Here is a 15230-nt window from a genome sequence, read left to right as displayed (position 1 = left end):
ACACAACTGAAAATGGGATAAGATGAACTCCTGCAACAACGGACAATCCTAAATTAGGTAGAAGAGGCAGAAACTCCCTTCTGGAGAGGAAAAATGCCACCTTCAGAAGTCGCAGCACCTCACGGCCGCCTGGGAGCAGCCAACAGGTACGCAGCCTACCTGGAGGAGTGGGGCCCTGAGCCGGGGACCACCCCACTGTGGGCATTTTGTGGACCCAGCACAATCGAGATGACTGGCATAATATCTGACTTTGCCTGCTACTAAAACATTGGGGAGTACCCCCAGAAAAGCTGGTTCACAAAGAAATTAAAACCGCCTCTTAAAGGGCCCATGCGCAAACTCACCGGTTTCAGAAAGCAACCTAAAATCACCAGAAAGAAAGGTGCACAGTGCTGTGGTGAAAAGAGACTCACCTAATAGGCCCTGAGTGCATCTCGATGAGAGGTCAGACCTCTCCAGGGACTGGGACATTAGCGGTGGCCAGTGTTGTGGCCTGGTGTGGACGTGCTGACACAGACGCCATTGGAGATATCCCTGAGGCCTGCTAGCCCAGGTTCTGTCCCACCCGCTAGAGCCCCAATTTAATGGAGCTCAGCCAGGGCAGGCAGCCCACACTAGAGACTGGCCCCACCCAACAACAAGCCCTCAGGCAAATTGTGGGCCTGCATAGGTTGGTGACTGGATTCTCTGCAGCTTGGCAACTGAGCCGACTTGAGTGGGGCAGGGTGTGCACAAGGAGTGGGTGGAGAGTGTGGGTTAGTGGTGCAGTGTGTGGGGCTCCCGCCGTGGAGAGGCTGGGTCCGCTTTAGGAGGTCAGGGCGCACACATGGGGCAAGACTGTGTTGACTGTGTGTGTGGACCTGTGGGCGGCAGGGACTGTCAGCTGCAGAAGACTTGTGTTTCTCAAAGACACACATAGGGGGTTTGCCCCACCTTCCAAAGCCTGAAACAATTGGGTGCTCCCATGCCTGAGGCCAGCCCCACCCAGCTGCAATCCTCAGAGAGCTGAAAAGAGACCTAATAGGTTAGAGGCTTACAGCAATTGTAACACTCCACTTACACCAACGGATAGATCATGCAAACAGAAGATTAATAAGGAAACATTGGATTATACCCTCAATGTCCATCCACGTTGTCACTAATGACTGCAATAAACAAAAAATTAAAAAAAAAAGGAAACATTGGCCTTAAATAGCACACTAGAACAGATGGACCTAGTAGATATATACAGACCACTCCATTCAAAAACCAAAGAATACACATTCTTTTCAAAGGCACATGGAACATTCTCCAGGATTGATCACATATTAGGCCACAAAACAAGTCTCCATAAATTTAAGAAGATTGAAATAATACCAAGCATCTTTTCTGACCACAAAGGTATGAAACTAGAAATAAACTATAGGAAGAAAATCAGAAAAGCCACAAATACATGGAGATTAAACAAAATGCTACTGAACAATTACTGGGTCAACGAAGAAATCAAAGAAGAAATAAAAAAATACCTGGAGACAAATGAAAATGAAAATACGACATGCCAGAATTTATGGGATACAGCAAAAGTGGTTCTAAGAGGGAAGTTTGTAGCAGTACAGGCCTATCTCAACAAACAAGAAAAATCTCAAATAAACAATCTAAGAATGCACCTAAAGGATCTGGAAAAAGAAGAACAAACAAAGCCCAAAATCCACAGAAGAAGGGAAATAATAAAAATCAGAGCAGAAATAAATGAAATAGTGACCAAAAAACAATAGAAAAAATTAATAAAACCAAGAGCTGGTTCTTTGAAAAGATCAACAAAATTGACAAACCTTTAGCTAGACTCACCAAGAAAAAAAGAGAGAAGGCACAAATAAGTAAAATCAGAAATGAAAGAGGAGAAATTGCAACAGACACCTCAGAAATACAAAAAGTTATAAGAGAATACTTTGAAAAGCTATATGCCAACCAATTCGACAATCTGGAAGAAATGGATAAATTCTTAGAATCATACAACCTACCAAAACTGCATCAAGAAGATATAGAGAATTTGAATAGACCAATCACCAGTAAGGATATCGAAACAGTAATCAAAAACCTCCCCAAAAATAAAAGTCCAGGACCAGACGGCTTCCCTGCTGAATTCTACCAAACTTTCAAAGAAGACTTAATACCTATCCTTCTCAAACTCTTCCAAAAAATTGAGGATGGGGGGAAGCTCCCTAACTCTTTCTACGAAGCTGACAGTACCCTGATACCAAAACCAGACAAGGAGAACACATAAAAAGAAAACTACAGGCCAATATCACTGACGATCATCGATGTAAAAATCCTCAACAAAATACTAGCAAATCGCATACAACAATACGTTAAAAAGATTATACACCATGATCAAGTGGGATTTATTCCAGGGACGCGGGGATGGTTTAACATTCACAAATCAATCAGCGTAATACACCACATTAATAAAATGAAGAATAAAAATCACATGATTATCTCAATAGATGTAGAGGAAGCATTTGACAAGATACAGCATCCATTTATGATAAAAACTCTGAATAAAATGGGTATAGAAGGAAAATACCTCAATATAATAAAGACCATATATGAGAAACCCACAGCTAATATCATCCTCAATGGTGAAAAACTGAAAGCTATACCTCTAAGAAGAGGAATCAGACAAGGATGCCCACTGTCACCACTCCTATTTAACATAGTACTGGAAGACCTAGCCAGAGCAATCAGGCAAGAGAAAGAAGTAAAAGGGATCCAAATTGGAAAGGAAGAAGTGAAACTGTCACTATTTGCAGATGACATGATCTTATATATACAAAACCCTAAAGAATCCACCAGAAAACTTTTAGAAGTAATAAACGAATATGGTAAAGTTGCAGGATACAAAATCAACATACAAAAATCAGTTGCATTTCTATACACTAACAATGAAGTAGCAGAAAGAGAAATTAAGAATACCAACCCATTTACAATTGCAACAAAAAGAATAAAATACCTAGGAATAAACTTAACCAAAGATGTGAAAGAGCTGTAAACGGAAAACTATAAAACATTGCTGAAAGAAATTGAAGAAGACACAAAGAAATGGAAAGATATTCCGTGCTCTTGGATTGGAAGAATTAAAATAGTTAAGATGTCCATACTTCCTAAAGCCACCTATAGATTCAATGCAATCCCTATCAAAGTTCCAACAACATTATTCATAGAAATAGATCAAAGAATCCTAAAATTTATTTGGAACATCAAAGACCCTGAATAAGTAAAGGAATCCTGAGAAAAAAGAACAACCCTGGAGATAACACACTCCCTGATTTCAAAATATACTACAAAGCTATAGTAACCAAAACAGCATGGTACTGGCACAAAAACAGAAACACAGATCAATGGAATAGAATCGAAAGCCCAGAAATAAACCCACACATCTATGGACAGCTAATCTTTGACAAAGTAACCAAGAACCTACAATGGAGAAAAGAAAGTCTCTTCAACAAATGGTCTTGGGAAAACTGGATAGCCACATGCAAAAAAATGAAAGTAGACCCTTACCTTACACCATACACAAAAATGAACTCCAAATGGATTAAAGACTTGAATGTAAGACCTGAAACTATGAAACTTCTAGAAGAAAACATAGGCAGTACGTTCTTCGACATCGGTCTTAGCAACATACTTTCAAGCACCATGTCTGACTGAGCAAGAGAAACAATAGAAAAAATAAACAAATGGGACTACATCAAACTAAAAAGCTTCTGCACAGCAAAGGTAACCATCATCAAAACGAAAAGACAACCTAACAATTGGGAGAAGATATTTGTAAACCATACATCTGATATGGGCTTAATCTGCAAAATATATAAAGAACTCATGCATGTCAACAAGAAATAAACTACCAACCCACTTAAAAAATGGGCAAAAGACCTGAACAGACATTTCTCCAAAGAAGATATACAGATAGCCAACAGACACATGAAAAGATGTTCAAAATCATTAACTATCAGGGAAATGCAAATCAAGACTATAATGAGGTATCACCTCACGCCCGTCAGAATGGCTATAATTAACAAGACAGGAAACAATATGTGTTGGAGAGGATGTGGATAGAAGGGAACTCTCATACACTGCTGGTGGGAGTGCAAACTGGTGCAGCCACTATGGAAAACAGGATGGAGATTCCTCAAAAAATCAACGATAGAACTACCATATGATCCAGCTATTCCACTGCTGGGTATTTATCCAAAGAACTTGAAAACACCAATTTGTAAAGGTACATGCACCCCTGTGTTCATTGCAGCGTTATTCACAATAGCCAAGACTTGGAAGCCACCTAAGTGCTCATCAAGGGCCGAATGGATAAAGAAGATGTAGTATATATACACAATGGAATACTACTCAGCCATAAGAAGCAATGAAATCCAGCCATTTGTGACAACATGCATGGACATTCAGGGTATTATGCAAAGTGAAATAAGTCAGAGGGAAAAGGTCAAATACCGTATGATTTCCTTCATTAAGTAGTAGATAATAACAACAATAAACAAACACATAGGGACAGAGATTGGATTGGTGGTTACCAGAGGGGAAGTGGTAGGGGGGAGGGGGAAAGGGATAATCCGGCACATGTGTGTGGTGATGGGTTGTAATTAGTATTTTGGTGGTGAACATGATGTAATCTATGCAGAAATAGAAGTATAATGATGTACACCTGAAATTTATACAGTGTTATAAACCAGTGTTACTACAATAAACAAAAAATTAAAAAATATATATATAAATAAACAAATAATTATATGGGAGCTCAAGCTGAGTAATACAGCCATGGATCAAAGATAAAGTGTTATCAGAAAGTAATGTTAATTCATTTTTGGCTCTGACTGTAATTCCCAAAGGCTAATTTTGAAAAGGTTCACAGTATATTAGCGTAGCCTATCAAAACGACTATGAAGAAGACCACAAAGAAGTTTGATGTTTTTGTGTGTATATGTGTATATGTTTCAAACTCCTTCATTACACATCCATTTTTCTGATTGGATTTTCCCTTGCATTGCAGCATTTTATCTGCACTCAATAAAAGATACCATGCATAGAAAGAATTAACCCTGTTATGAAAAACATTCTTTCAAGAAGATTTCCACATTTTATAATATCCTTTCTCACCAACTTTTATCCACATAGCCACATAGAAAGTGACATGGACACTTCAATATACATGTTTTTCAGTATCTTGTACTTGGACAATTTGGCAATGCTGGAGCATACTTATGCTGTCTTTGAAAAGAAATATGTAACTCGTATATGTGTGTAGAACTTGCAGCTAGTAGTACTCCTCTTGAAATAGAAGTAGTGCATTTTGTGAAAGTTCTGTTTCCAACACTTCCTATAGATGAGATTATATTTTTGAGTAGATGTCATAAAAATATTTGATTATTCTCTTTTGACTGGTGTCCTGTAACTAGATAGGATGAAATTTGTCTTTCTTCTGACCAGAAGAGGGCACTAGTGGTTTTTAAGTCATGAGCTCCAGGGTAGAGAGCTGAAGAAAATATAGAAAGGTTTTTTTCATTTCCAGCACTCTTGCTACTTTTATGTGAAACTTCATTTATTATACATATGAATAGCTTAACAGGAGAATGTGGCAGGAGCTAGGAATCCATTAAGAAATATTTCTGTGTGTCAATTATAAGGAAGACCTTTTGTCTGATTCATTAACAGCTCAGTCATCTACACATTTGCTGGAGTGGAAATCAAATTAGATCTCAGCGGCTCCCGGAGGTTGTGACTTGATTTCGGGGGATTGAGGGAAGTGGGAAGCCTTTCTTCAGCTGGATTAAATGGCAAGAAGCAACAGAATACTTCAGAAAAAATAAATTAAAAGTGCCTTAAGTATTAAACAGGTTCTGAGTACTTAACTACAGTGATTTTTAAAAAAAATCTGTGGTTATTTGGCATCATTGGTCTGGGTTCAGATAACCACATTTTAGACTCTGCAGGGGACTCATTGGGTGAGAAAGAGCTGGAATTTTGTTTTAAAAAGCAGCTCTTCTGTGTTTCAGATGTTCCATTTATGGTTCAGCACCACGTTTCTAAATGCGTGCCAAAATCAGAGTGTGCTTCATTTGACGACCACTATTAACACAGTGGGAAGACTCTTCCATCTCAGGCAATGCAGAGTTATTAGGGTCAACACAAGGCTTAAGTATAGTAGGCAAATGGCCAGATGGTAGAATTCATGGGGCAAAAAAACCCTTCCAAATCTAAATTTCTCCTCATCATTAGGATCACTCCCTTAGGGAACTCTTTATCCAAAATAGTTGGTGAAAATGCAAATATTTGACACAGCAGAAAGGCATTAACAGCTTAGTTAATCACAGAGTCTGATAAGCTCCAGAAGGAGTGAACTATAATACAGATAAGTTTTTAAGTGGGGAAAGCAGAAGGGGATGAGTATGGAGCATAGAACACTTCTTGGAGTCATAAGGTCTTGGAGGTTGAGTGGACTCAGGAATCCTGATGTAATAGGGACATATTTGGTGTGTAGTAATAGACTTGAGTCAGCAGTTGCGGGAGAATCCAAGATAAATTTTGTTTACTTTATTGTTGTCCTGGTCTCTCTCCCAACAATCATCCCTGCACAGAACCACCTCTTGGGTTCTATATAATGCCATTTTCAACTGTCACTTTTACTCTATTTTCATTGTGATATAAATTTGTAGTTGGATTTAATTTTGACAGTTGTGTCACATTTTAAAAGTTGTTTGCCTAAGTGGCATTTGTCTCAAATATCCTATCGATCGAACTTCGTATCGTGGTTAATTTGTAATGTGAAAGGAAAAAAAAATTTCCATTTATCCTGCTTATTCTAACTTAGTTAAACTTATTTTTGTATCCTAAATAGTACTTTGGAAGTATTTGATATGTCCCTTCACAGATGCTTAGATGAGGTGAAAGATACTTAACTCAAACATAAATGATTACTTTTAACATTTAAAATTTTAAATTATGCTGAGCCTTTTAGGAAAAGCAATTTGAGCATCTTAAGAATTATTAAGGAAGCTTATTGACTCACAAATCTTAAGACTCTTCTAATGTCTCTTCTACATATCTCTAAAATGTATATTTCACGCAAATTAGTTGAATCAACACTGATTACAATTATGATGCACTTCTTAGGAAAGGATTTTAACCTCAACTGGTCAATTCAGATTTTTACAGGGCATTTAAATATTCTTGAAATGTGAATAAATATCAAACAAGCAATATTACATAGACAGTAAGTGACCATAATAATCAGAACACTATATGCCTTGTTATATTATTAATTATGCTACTACCATTCATTATAAACTGCAAAGCCTGCCCTGTCTACTTCACTGGGATGTCATGAGGTCATATGAAAAAATGGATATGAATAGATTGGCAAATAAAAAGCACTGTACCATGTAAAAGGACTGTTGTTTCTGTTCAGGTTTGAAATAGTTGGTCCGTGAGTCAGGGATTGCAAAATGTAGCCAATCCTAAGGGAAAAAAAGACACACAAAACATTTGCATTTGGATCTACAATTGTGTGATAGACACCTTGTCACTATAGTTAGTAAGAATATAGTCTGGGATGAGTGTGAGTTCTACAAATACCATTCTTGCTAGATTTGTTTCTGCAACATAGAATAGTACTGCTATAGCAACAAAATAATTTATGAGGACATGTGTAACGAAGGAAGGACCATGGAAATTGGAAGGGAAGGAGCTTTATACACTTAAATAAGACCCGTGTTTCTCTTTGTGAGACCTAACAAGCAGAAAGAAACAAGTATACGTCCATTGTAAGATTTTGCTTTCAAATTAGCTTCATCACTAGTTTTGGAATTTTTCAGTCATTGAGAAATATTATAATCATCCTAGTTCCATAGAAGAAGGGCTATAATTTAACAACTCCAATGCATACCTTTCTCATGGATAACCTAAGGTTGTATAAGTTTGTGTTGACAATTTACAAATAGCTCTGTTAACACGTATGTGCAATAGCTGTAGATGCACAGCCATTAATCACAGCCATCAGCAGGCCTCCTAGAGTGGTTTACAGCAGCTTTTAATGTATGTTTTGCTAATTGGAAGTTACAGTGTTGCTGTGAATTCCCAGATGAATAACTACTTTTGTACTGACTGCCTGAGGAGGAAAAGCCCTCTAAATATTCCTCTGGAAAGTCAGTTAAAAATTATAAGAAAAAATATATAAGATATTATTATCTGCTTCTAAGCTCTCCCAAACTAAAAATTTTTCTATTTTTTAATACAAAGTAAGATTGTCCAGAGAGTGACGTCAGCATCATGGCGGAGTGAGCTTTCCCGTGAACTCTTGCCCCGACAAGATACAACAAAAGCAACAGTCACAGACCAACAACGGAATCCCAGACAGTGAAAAGCTAGAGCGGAGGGATTCACACTGCTGCACATCTGAGAGCGGAAGTGTTGGGCCCCCAGAGGAAGTGGGGAGAGGTAAGGAGAACTCCTCTCCCTCCCCATCAGATCAGCGATCCCGGTACCCGCGGCTCCCAGAGAGGGGGGAGGGGCGGCCATCAGCGGGGAAACCGTGGCTCTTTGGACTCTCTCAGCCAGTGGGAAACTCCAGCACAGAGGACTCAGAGGAGCCACAGGGCTACCATCAACATCTGAGCACACCAGAGAGTGGATAAAGAGGGGCGAACGAGAAGCCTCCCATGTCAGGAACACAGAGGGCCAAAGAGAGTGCTCCCCCTCCCCACAAACTGGACTCTGCAGCTCAACTGACCAGACCAGACCTAGCGCTAGGCGGCAGACGAGACCAAGTGATCCGCGACAGACCAGACCAAGCGATCCGCGGCAGACCTGATCAAACGACTGAACCTGTGGATCGCAGCGGGAGAAAAAAAAAAACAAAACTGCGAATCGCAGCAGAAAAACCAGGGCAGAGCGCAGGGGGCTTAGACTACACAGCCCTTTACCACCAGACAGTGGCGGCAGGTGGAAATTGCAACCAGAGATTTCCAGGATGAGGAAAAACAAAACCAACACAGGAACCACAATGCAAAAATATATGAAATCACCAGACCAGAAACAAAATGACAAGCACCCAGAAATCAACCCCGAAGACACAGAAATCCATAAACTAAATGACAGAGATTTTAAAATAGCTATCATAAAAACACTCAACGAAATACGAGACTACACAGACAAACAATTCAATGAGATTAGGAGTTTCTTCACAAAAGAGATTAAAATCATAAAGAAAACCCAATCAGTGCTGATGGAGATGAAGAACACAATGGAGGAGATAAAGGAGAATCTGGAATCTTTAAAGAACAGAGCTGACAATATGGAGGAAAGAATTAGCACCTTAGAGGATAGGAATACAGATATACTCCAGATGGAAGAGGAGAGAGAACTAAGACTAAAAAGAAATGAAGAAAGACTCTGAGAAATATCTGACTCTATTAGAAAATGTAACATAAGAATTATAGGTATTCCTGAGGGAGAGGAGAGGGAAAGAGGAACAGAGAGCCTATTCAAGGAAATAATAGATGAGAATTTCCCAAATCTGGGGAAGGAGCAGGAAATACCAGTAAGCGAAGCCAACAGGACACCTATATATATTAACAGACAAAGGCCTTCACCACGACACCTAGTGGTAAGGCTAGCCAGGGCCAACGACAAAGAAACAATATTAAGGGCAGCTAGACAAAAACAAAAAATAACGTACAAAGGAACTCCCATCAGGCTCTCAGTGGATTTCTCAACAGAAACTTTTCAGGCTAGAAGAGACTGGAATGATATATTCAAAATACTGAAAGACAAAATCTTTCAGCCAAGAATACTCTATGCAACAAAAATATCCTTCAAATATGATGGAGAAATAGTAACTCTCCCAGATAAACAAAAGCTAAGGGAGTTCATGGCCACAAGACCCCCACTACAAGAAATACTCAAGAAGGCCCTCAGGCCTGAAAAAAAGAAGAGAAAGGGAACACAAACCTTGCAGGAAGGAGAAAAGTAGGTAGAAACTCAGAGAAATAGTAGATCTTTACCGGAATAGGTTAGCAACCACTTAAATACTAAATTCAAAGATCAAAGGAAGAAATTCACCAAAAATAAATTTACCTCATCACTGTAAACACACAGCCACAACACAAGAGAGAATAAGGTATAACAAGAACAACTTAGAAGGGGAAGAGTAAAGTGACTGAATTGACTTGGTATGAGGAAATAGGAGGCCATCAGATAATGGACTATCTCATACACAAGATATTTTGCCCAAACCACAAGGTAACCACTAAACAAATAATCAAAGCAAAACCACATATGATAAACAAAGAGAAAACTAGAAGAGTCATAAGACAGAACAACCAAACTGAATTGGCAGTCCGAAACAAATGGGACAAGAAACAAAGGAAATGCAAAAGAACCAGAAAATAAGTGACAAAACAGCAACACTAAGCCCTCATATATCAATATTTACCCTAAATGTAAATGGACTGAACTCTCCAATCAAAAGATACAGAGTGGCAGGATGGATTAAAAAGCAAGACCCAACAATATGCTGCCTTCAGGAAACACATCTTAGCACTAAAGACAAGCACAGGCTCAGAGTGAAAGGATGGAAGACAATACTCCAAGCTAATGGCAAACAAAAGAAAGCAAGGGGTGCCATACTCATATCAGACAAAGTAGACTTCAAGATAAAACAGGTTAAGAAAGACAAAGAAGGGAAATATATAATGATAAAAGGGACACTCCATCAAGAAGACATATCACTTATAAATATATATGCACCCAACATAGGAGCACCAATGTACATAAAGCAACTATTAACAAACCTAAAAGGAGACATCAACAACAACACAATAATAGTAGGGGATCTTAACACCCCACTTATAGCAATGGATAGATCATCCAGACAAAAAGTTAATAAAGAAATAGTAGACTTAAATGAAAAGCTGGACGAGATGGACCTAGTAGACATATACAGAGCACTCCATCCAAAAACAGCTGACTACACATTCTTCTCAAGCACGTATGGAACATTCTCTAGGATAGACCATATGTTGGGAAACAAAGCAAGCCTCAATAAATTTAAGAAGATTGAAATCATAACAAGCATCTTTTCAGACCATAATGCTATGAAACTGGAAATGAACCATGAAAAAAAAAACTGGGAAAGTGACAAAAATGTGGAGATTAAACAACATGCTACTGAACAACCAATGGATCATTGATGAAATTAAAGGAGAAATCAAAAACTATCTGGAAACAAATGAAAATGATAATATGCCATATCAAACCATATGGGATGCAGCAAAAGCGGTCCTGAGAGGGAAACTCATAGCGATACAAGCCCACCTTAACAAACAAGAAAAAGCCCTAATAGGCAACCTAAAATTACACCTAACAGAACTCGAAAAAGAAGAACAAACAAAGCCCAAAGCCAGCAGAAGGAGAGAAATAATAAAAATCAGAGCAGAAATAAATGAAATTGAGACCAAAAAAACAGTAGAAAGGATTAATGAAACAAAGAGTTGGTTCTTCGAGAAGATAAACAAAATCGACAAACCCTTAGCCAGGCTTACTAAGAAAGAAAGAGAAAAGGCTCAAGTAAATAAAATTAGAAATGAAAGAGAAGAAATTACAACGGATACCATGGAAATACAGAGGATTATAAGAGAATACTATGAGAAATTATATGCCAACAAATTGGACAATCTAGAAGAAATGGATAAATTCTTAGACTTATACAACCTCCCAAAATTGAACCAAGAAGAAATGGAGAATCTGAATAGACCAATAACAAGTAAAGAGATTGAAATAGTAATCAAAAACCTCCCAAAAAATAAAAGTCCAGGACCAGATGGCTTCTCCAGTGAATTTTACCAAACATTCAAAGAAGATTTAATACCCATCCTTCTCAAACTATTCCAAAAAATAGAGGAAGATGGAGGACTTCCTAACTCATTCTATGAGGCCAACATCACACTGATACCAAAACCAGACAAAGATAATACAAAGAAAGAAAATTACAGGCCAATATCGCTGATGAAAATTGATGCAAAAATCCTCAACAAAATATTGGCAAACCGAATACAACAATACATTAAAAAGATCATACACCATGATCAAGTGGGATTTATACCAGGGACGCAGGGATGGTTCAACATCTGCAAATCAATCAACGTGATACATCACATCAACAAAACAAACAATAAAAACCACATGATCATCTCAATAGACGCAGAGAAGGCATTTGACAAGATACAACATCCATTTATGATAAAAACTCTCAATAAAATGGGAATAGAAGGAAAGTACCTCAACATAATAAAGGCCATATATGACAAACCCACAGCCAACATCATACTCAACGGGGAAAGACTGAAAGCCATTCCTCTGAGAACAGGAACGAGGCAGGGCTGCCCACTCTCACCACTCGTGTTCAACATAGTACTGGAGGTTTTGGCCAGAGCAATTAGGCAAGAAAAAGGAATAAAAGGAATCCAAATAGGTAACGAAGAAGTGAAACTCTCACTATTTGCAGACGACATGATTGTATATATAGAAAACCCTAAAGAATCTGTTGGAAAACTATTAGAAACAATCAACAACTACAGCAAAGTTGCAGGGTACAAAATCAATCTACCAAAATCAGTTGCATTTCTATATGCTAATAATGAACTAACAGAAAGAGAGCTCAAAAAGATAATACCATTTACAATTGCATCAAAAAGAATAAAATACCTAGGAATAAATCTTACCAAGGAGGTGAAGGACCTATACAATGAGAACTACAAGACATTATTGAAAGAAATCCATGATGACATAAAGAAATGGAAAGATATCCCATGCACGTGGATTGGAAGAATAAACATAGTTAAAATGTCTATATTACCTAAAGCAATCTACAGATTCAATGCAATCCCAATCAGAATCCCAATGACATTCTTCACAGAAATCGAAAAAAGAATACTAAAATTTATATGGGGCAACAAAAGACCCCGAATAGCTAAAGAAATCCTAAAAAAAAAGAACAAAGCAGGAGTCATCACAGTCCCTGACTTCAAAACATACTACAAAGCAATAGTAATCAAAACAGCATGGTACTGGTACAAAAACAGACACACAGATCAATGGAACAGAATTGAAAACCCAGAAATAAAACCACACATATTCGGACAGCTAATTTTCGCCAAAGGTGCTAAGAACATGCAATGGAGAAATGAAAGTCTTTTCAATAAATGTTGTTGGGAAAACTGGACAGCCACATGCAAAAGAATGAAAGTGGACCATGTGCAACCTAAGTGTCCCTTGACTGACGATTGGATTAAGAAAATGTGGTACATATATACAATGGAATACTACTCAGCCATAAAAAAAGACAAAATCGTCCCATTTGCAACAACATGGATGGGCCTAGAGCGTATTATGTTAAGTGAAATAAGCCAGAAAGAGAAAGACAAACACTGTATGATCTCACTCATATGTGGAATATAAACCAACACATGGACAGAGAAAACTGGACTGTGGTTACGAGGGGCAGTGAGGGTGGGGGGAGGGGCTGGGGGAGGAGGGTGGGGGTGGGTACAAGGGGTGAAGGGATTCATATATATGTTGATGGACGAACAAAAATGTACAACCCAAAATTTCACAATGTTAGAAACCATTAAAACATCAATTAAAAAATAAAAAGTAAGATTGTCCAGAATTGTGTAAAATTATATTTTTATTCATATTTCCCCAAACCTATATTTAAAACGGTGTCATTCCCTCTACTGAGAGCTGTTGTTTAATGCATTTCTGTGTGTAGTTCCTTGATGGAGACTATTTTTCTTGCCTCTCAAGTGACTCATGTAGAGAGATTTATGTCCATTATGCAAAATCCTTTGTAGTATAACAGAGGCTTAATCAGCAGAATGTCTGAGAAAGCACCCACTGTAACCCAAGAATCAAATCTTGGATTTGGGCCACTTTCACTAAGTTTCAAAAATCTTGCTTTCATTGAGATGCCTTTTTGGCCCTTATTCACAAACTTATGAGGATGGATGTTATTTTCAGAATGACATCATTAAGAAGTAGCAATTAGTTAAAAGGCAATATTCTCAGACTATTAGCACCTGAATATTGATCATATTAATTTAGACCTTGTGAATAATACATAAAGAATCACTAATGTTAAAATCACAAGTTGGCAAAGTTGAATCAAAAAATAACACTGTGTGTTTTCTACATAGTAAATGATACTATTATCATGGGGATTTGGGAATTCAGCCATCATTCAAGGGGAGAATTATCTAAGGCCAATAATATGCACCTATCCCAAAGTGCTTGTGTTTCAGATTGTTATAAATTTCTACCACTTTAGTAGACTTAGTTATACCAAGTAATTAATATATAAAGACATAATTTATAATATTCTTTATACCAATGGATGCTACTATGTTACTTTCCAAGATATAATGAACAAAGATGTTGGAGTATTACATACATGATAACTTTAGATATGTTTTAGCACACCGAGTTATTTACCAGTGACTGAAACACTTTACTGGAAACTAATATCTTTCCTCTTTACTTTCTGTTTATTTTTTTTGTCTACATAGTATCACATAGTTACATGCAGAATATCCAGCTTGGTTAGGACCCTAGTGAAAACTACTTCCCAAAGTTATTATTTAATTATGTCCCTGAAAAATGACTGTGGTTTACAATTGATAGTGTAAGTTTTAGTGCAGATGCTCAAAAAATTATACATCCCCCTATATGTGCTTAGCTGATATTCAAGATGGTTCAAATGATATTCAGTGCTATGTGAATGAAGGTAATATCTATTCATACTACTAACTTCAAAGCTTAGGGAAAGGAGGCTGTTTGTATCATAGTAATAAAATAACATAGAAAATAAAACTTGCTATTGAAATGAGAATACTGTGCCCATAAGCTCAATACTTAAAGATGAATAATTGGGCATCAGCAAAACTGTCAGGCTGTATTTGTGTTCCCTCCCATTTTTCTTTTTGAATCTTTTCCACCTCTTGCCTCTCTCTCTTCTTAACCACCTATATTGTCAGTGCCTTCAAGATGCCCTCTGATTGCCCATGGCTGCCCCATGCAGGCAGCTAAACCTAAGCATGTGTCTCAAAATTCATTAGGTTCCAAAATTGCCTCTACTCCTCACATCAAAAGTCACCAGTTTTACCTTATCAGGGAAATTATGTTTTCAT

At 37.7% G+C, this 15230-nt stretch overlaps 1 long non-coding RNA gene across 2 annotated transcripts in view; it reads right to left on the bottom strand.

Annotated features, from left to right (window-relative positions):
* Window positions 1-15230, bottom strand: part of LOC147911869 (uncharacterized) — a 129371-nt gene that overhangs the window by 52858 nt on the left and 61283 nt on the right. For both annotated transcript variants that reach the window (XR_015550615.1, XR_015550616.1), the window contains exon 3: window positions 7428-7505. This is a non-coding gene — a long non-coding RNA (uncharacterized LOC147911869). The remainder of the gene's footprint in view (window positions 1-7427; window positions 7506-15230) is intronic.

Source organism: Ceratotherium simum, chromosome X, assembly GCF_057802395.1.
Source record: "Ceratotherium simum simum isolate JZ-2026a chromosome X, ASM5780239v1, whole genome shotgun sequence".
In the NCBI taxonomy this organism is placed as follows: domain Eukaryota; kingdom Metazoa; phylum Chordata; class Mammalia; order Perissodactyla; family Rhinocerotidae; genus Ceratotherium; species Ceratotherium simum.
The sequence above is the reverse complement of the archived record's forward strand: the minus strand, read 5'-3'. Positions and strand labels throughout refer to the sequence as shown.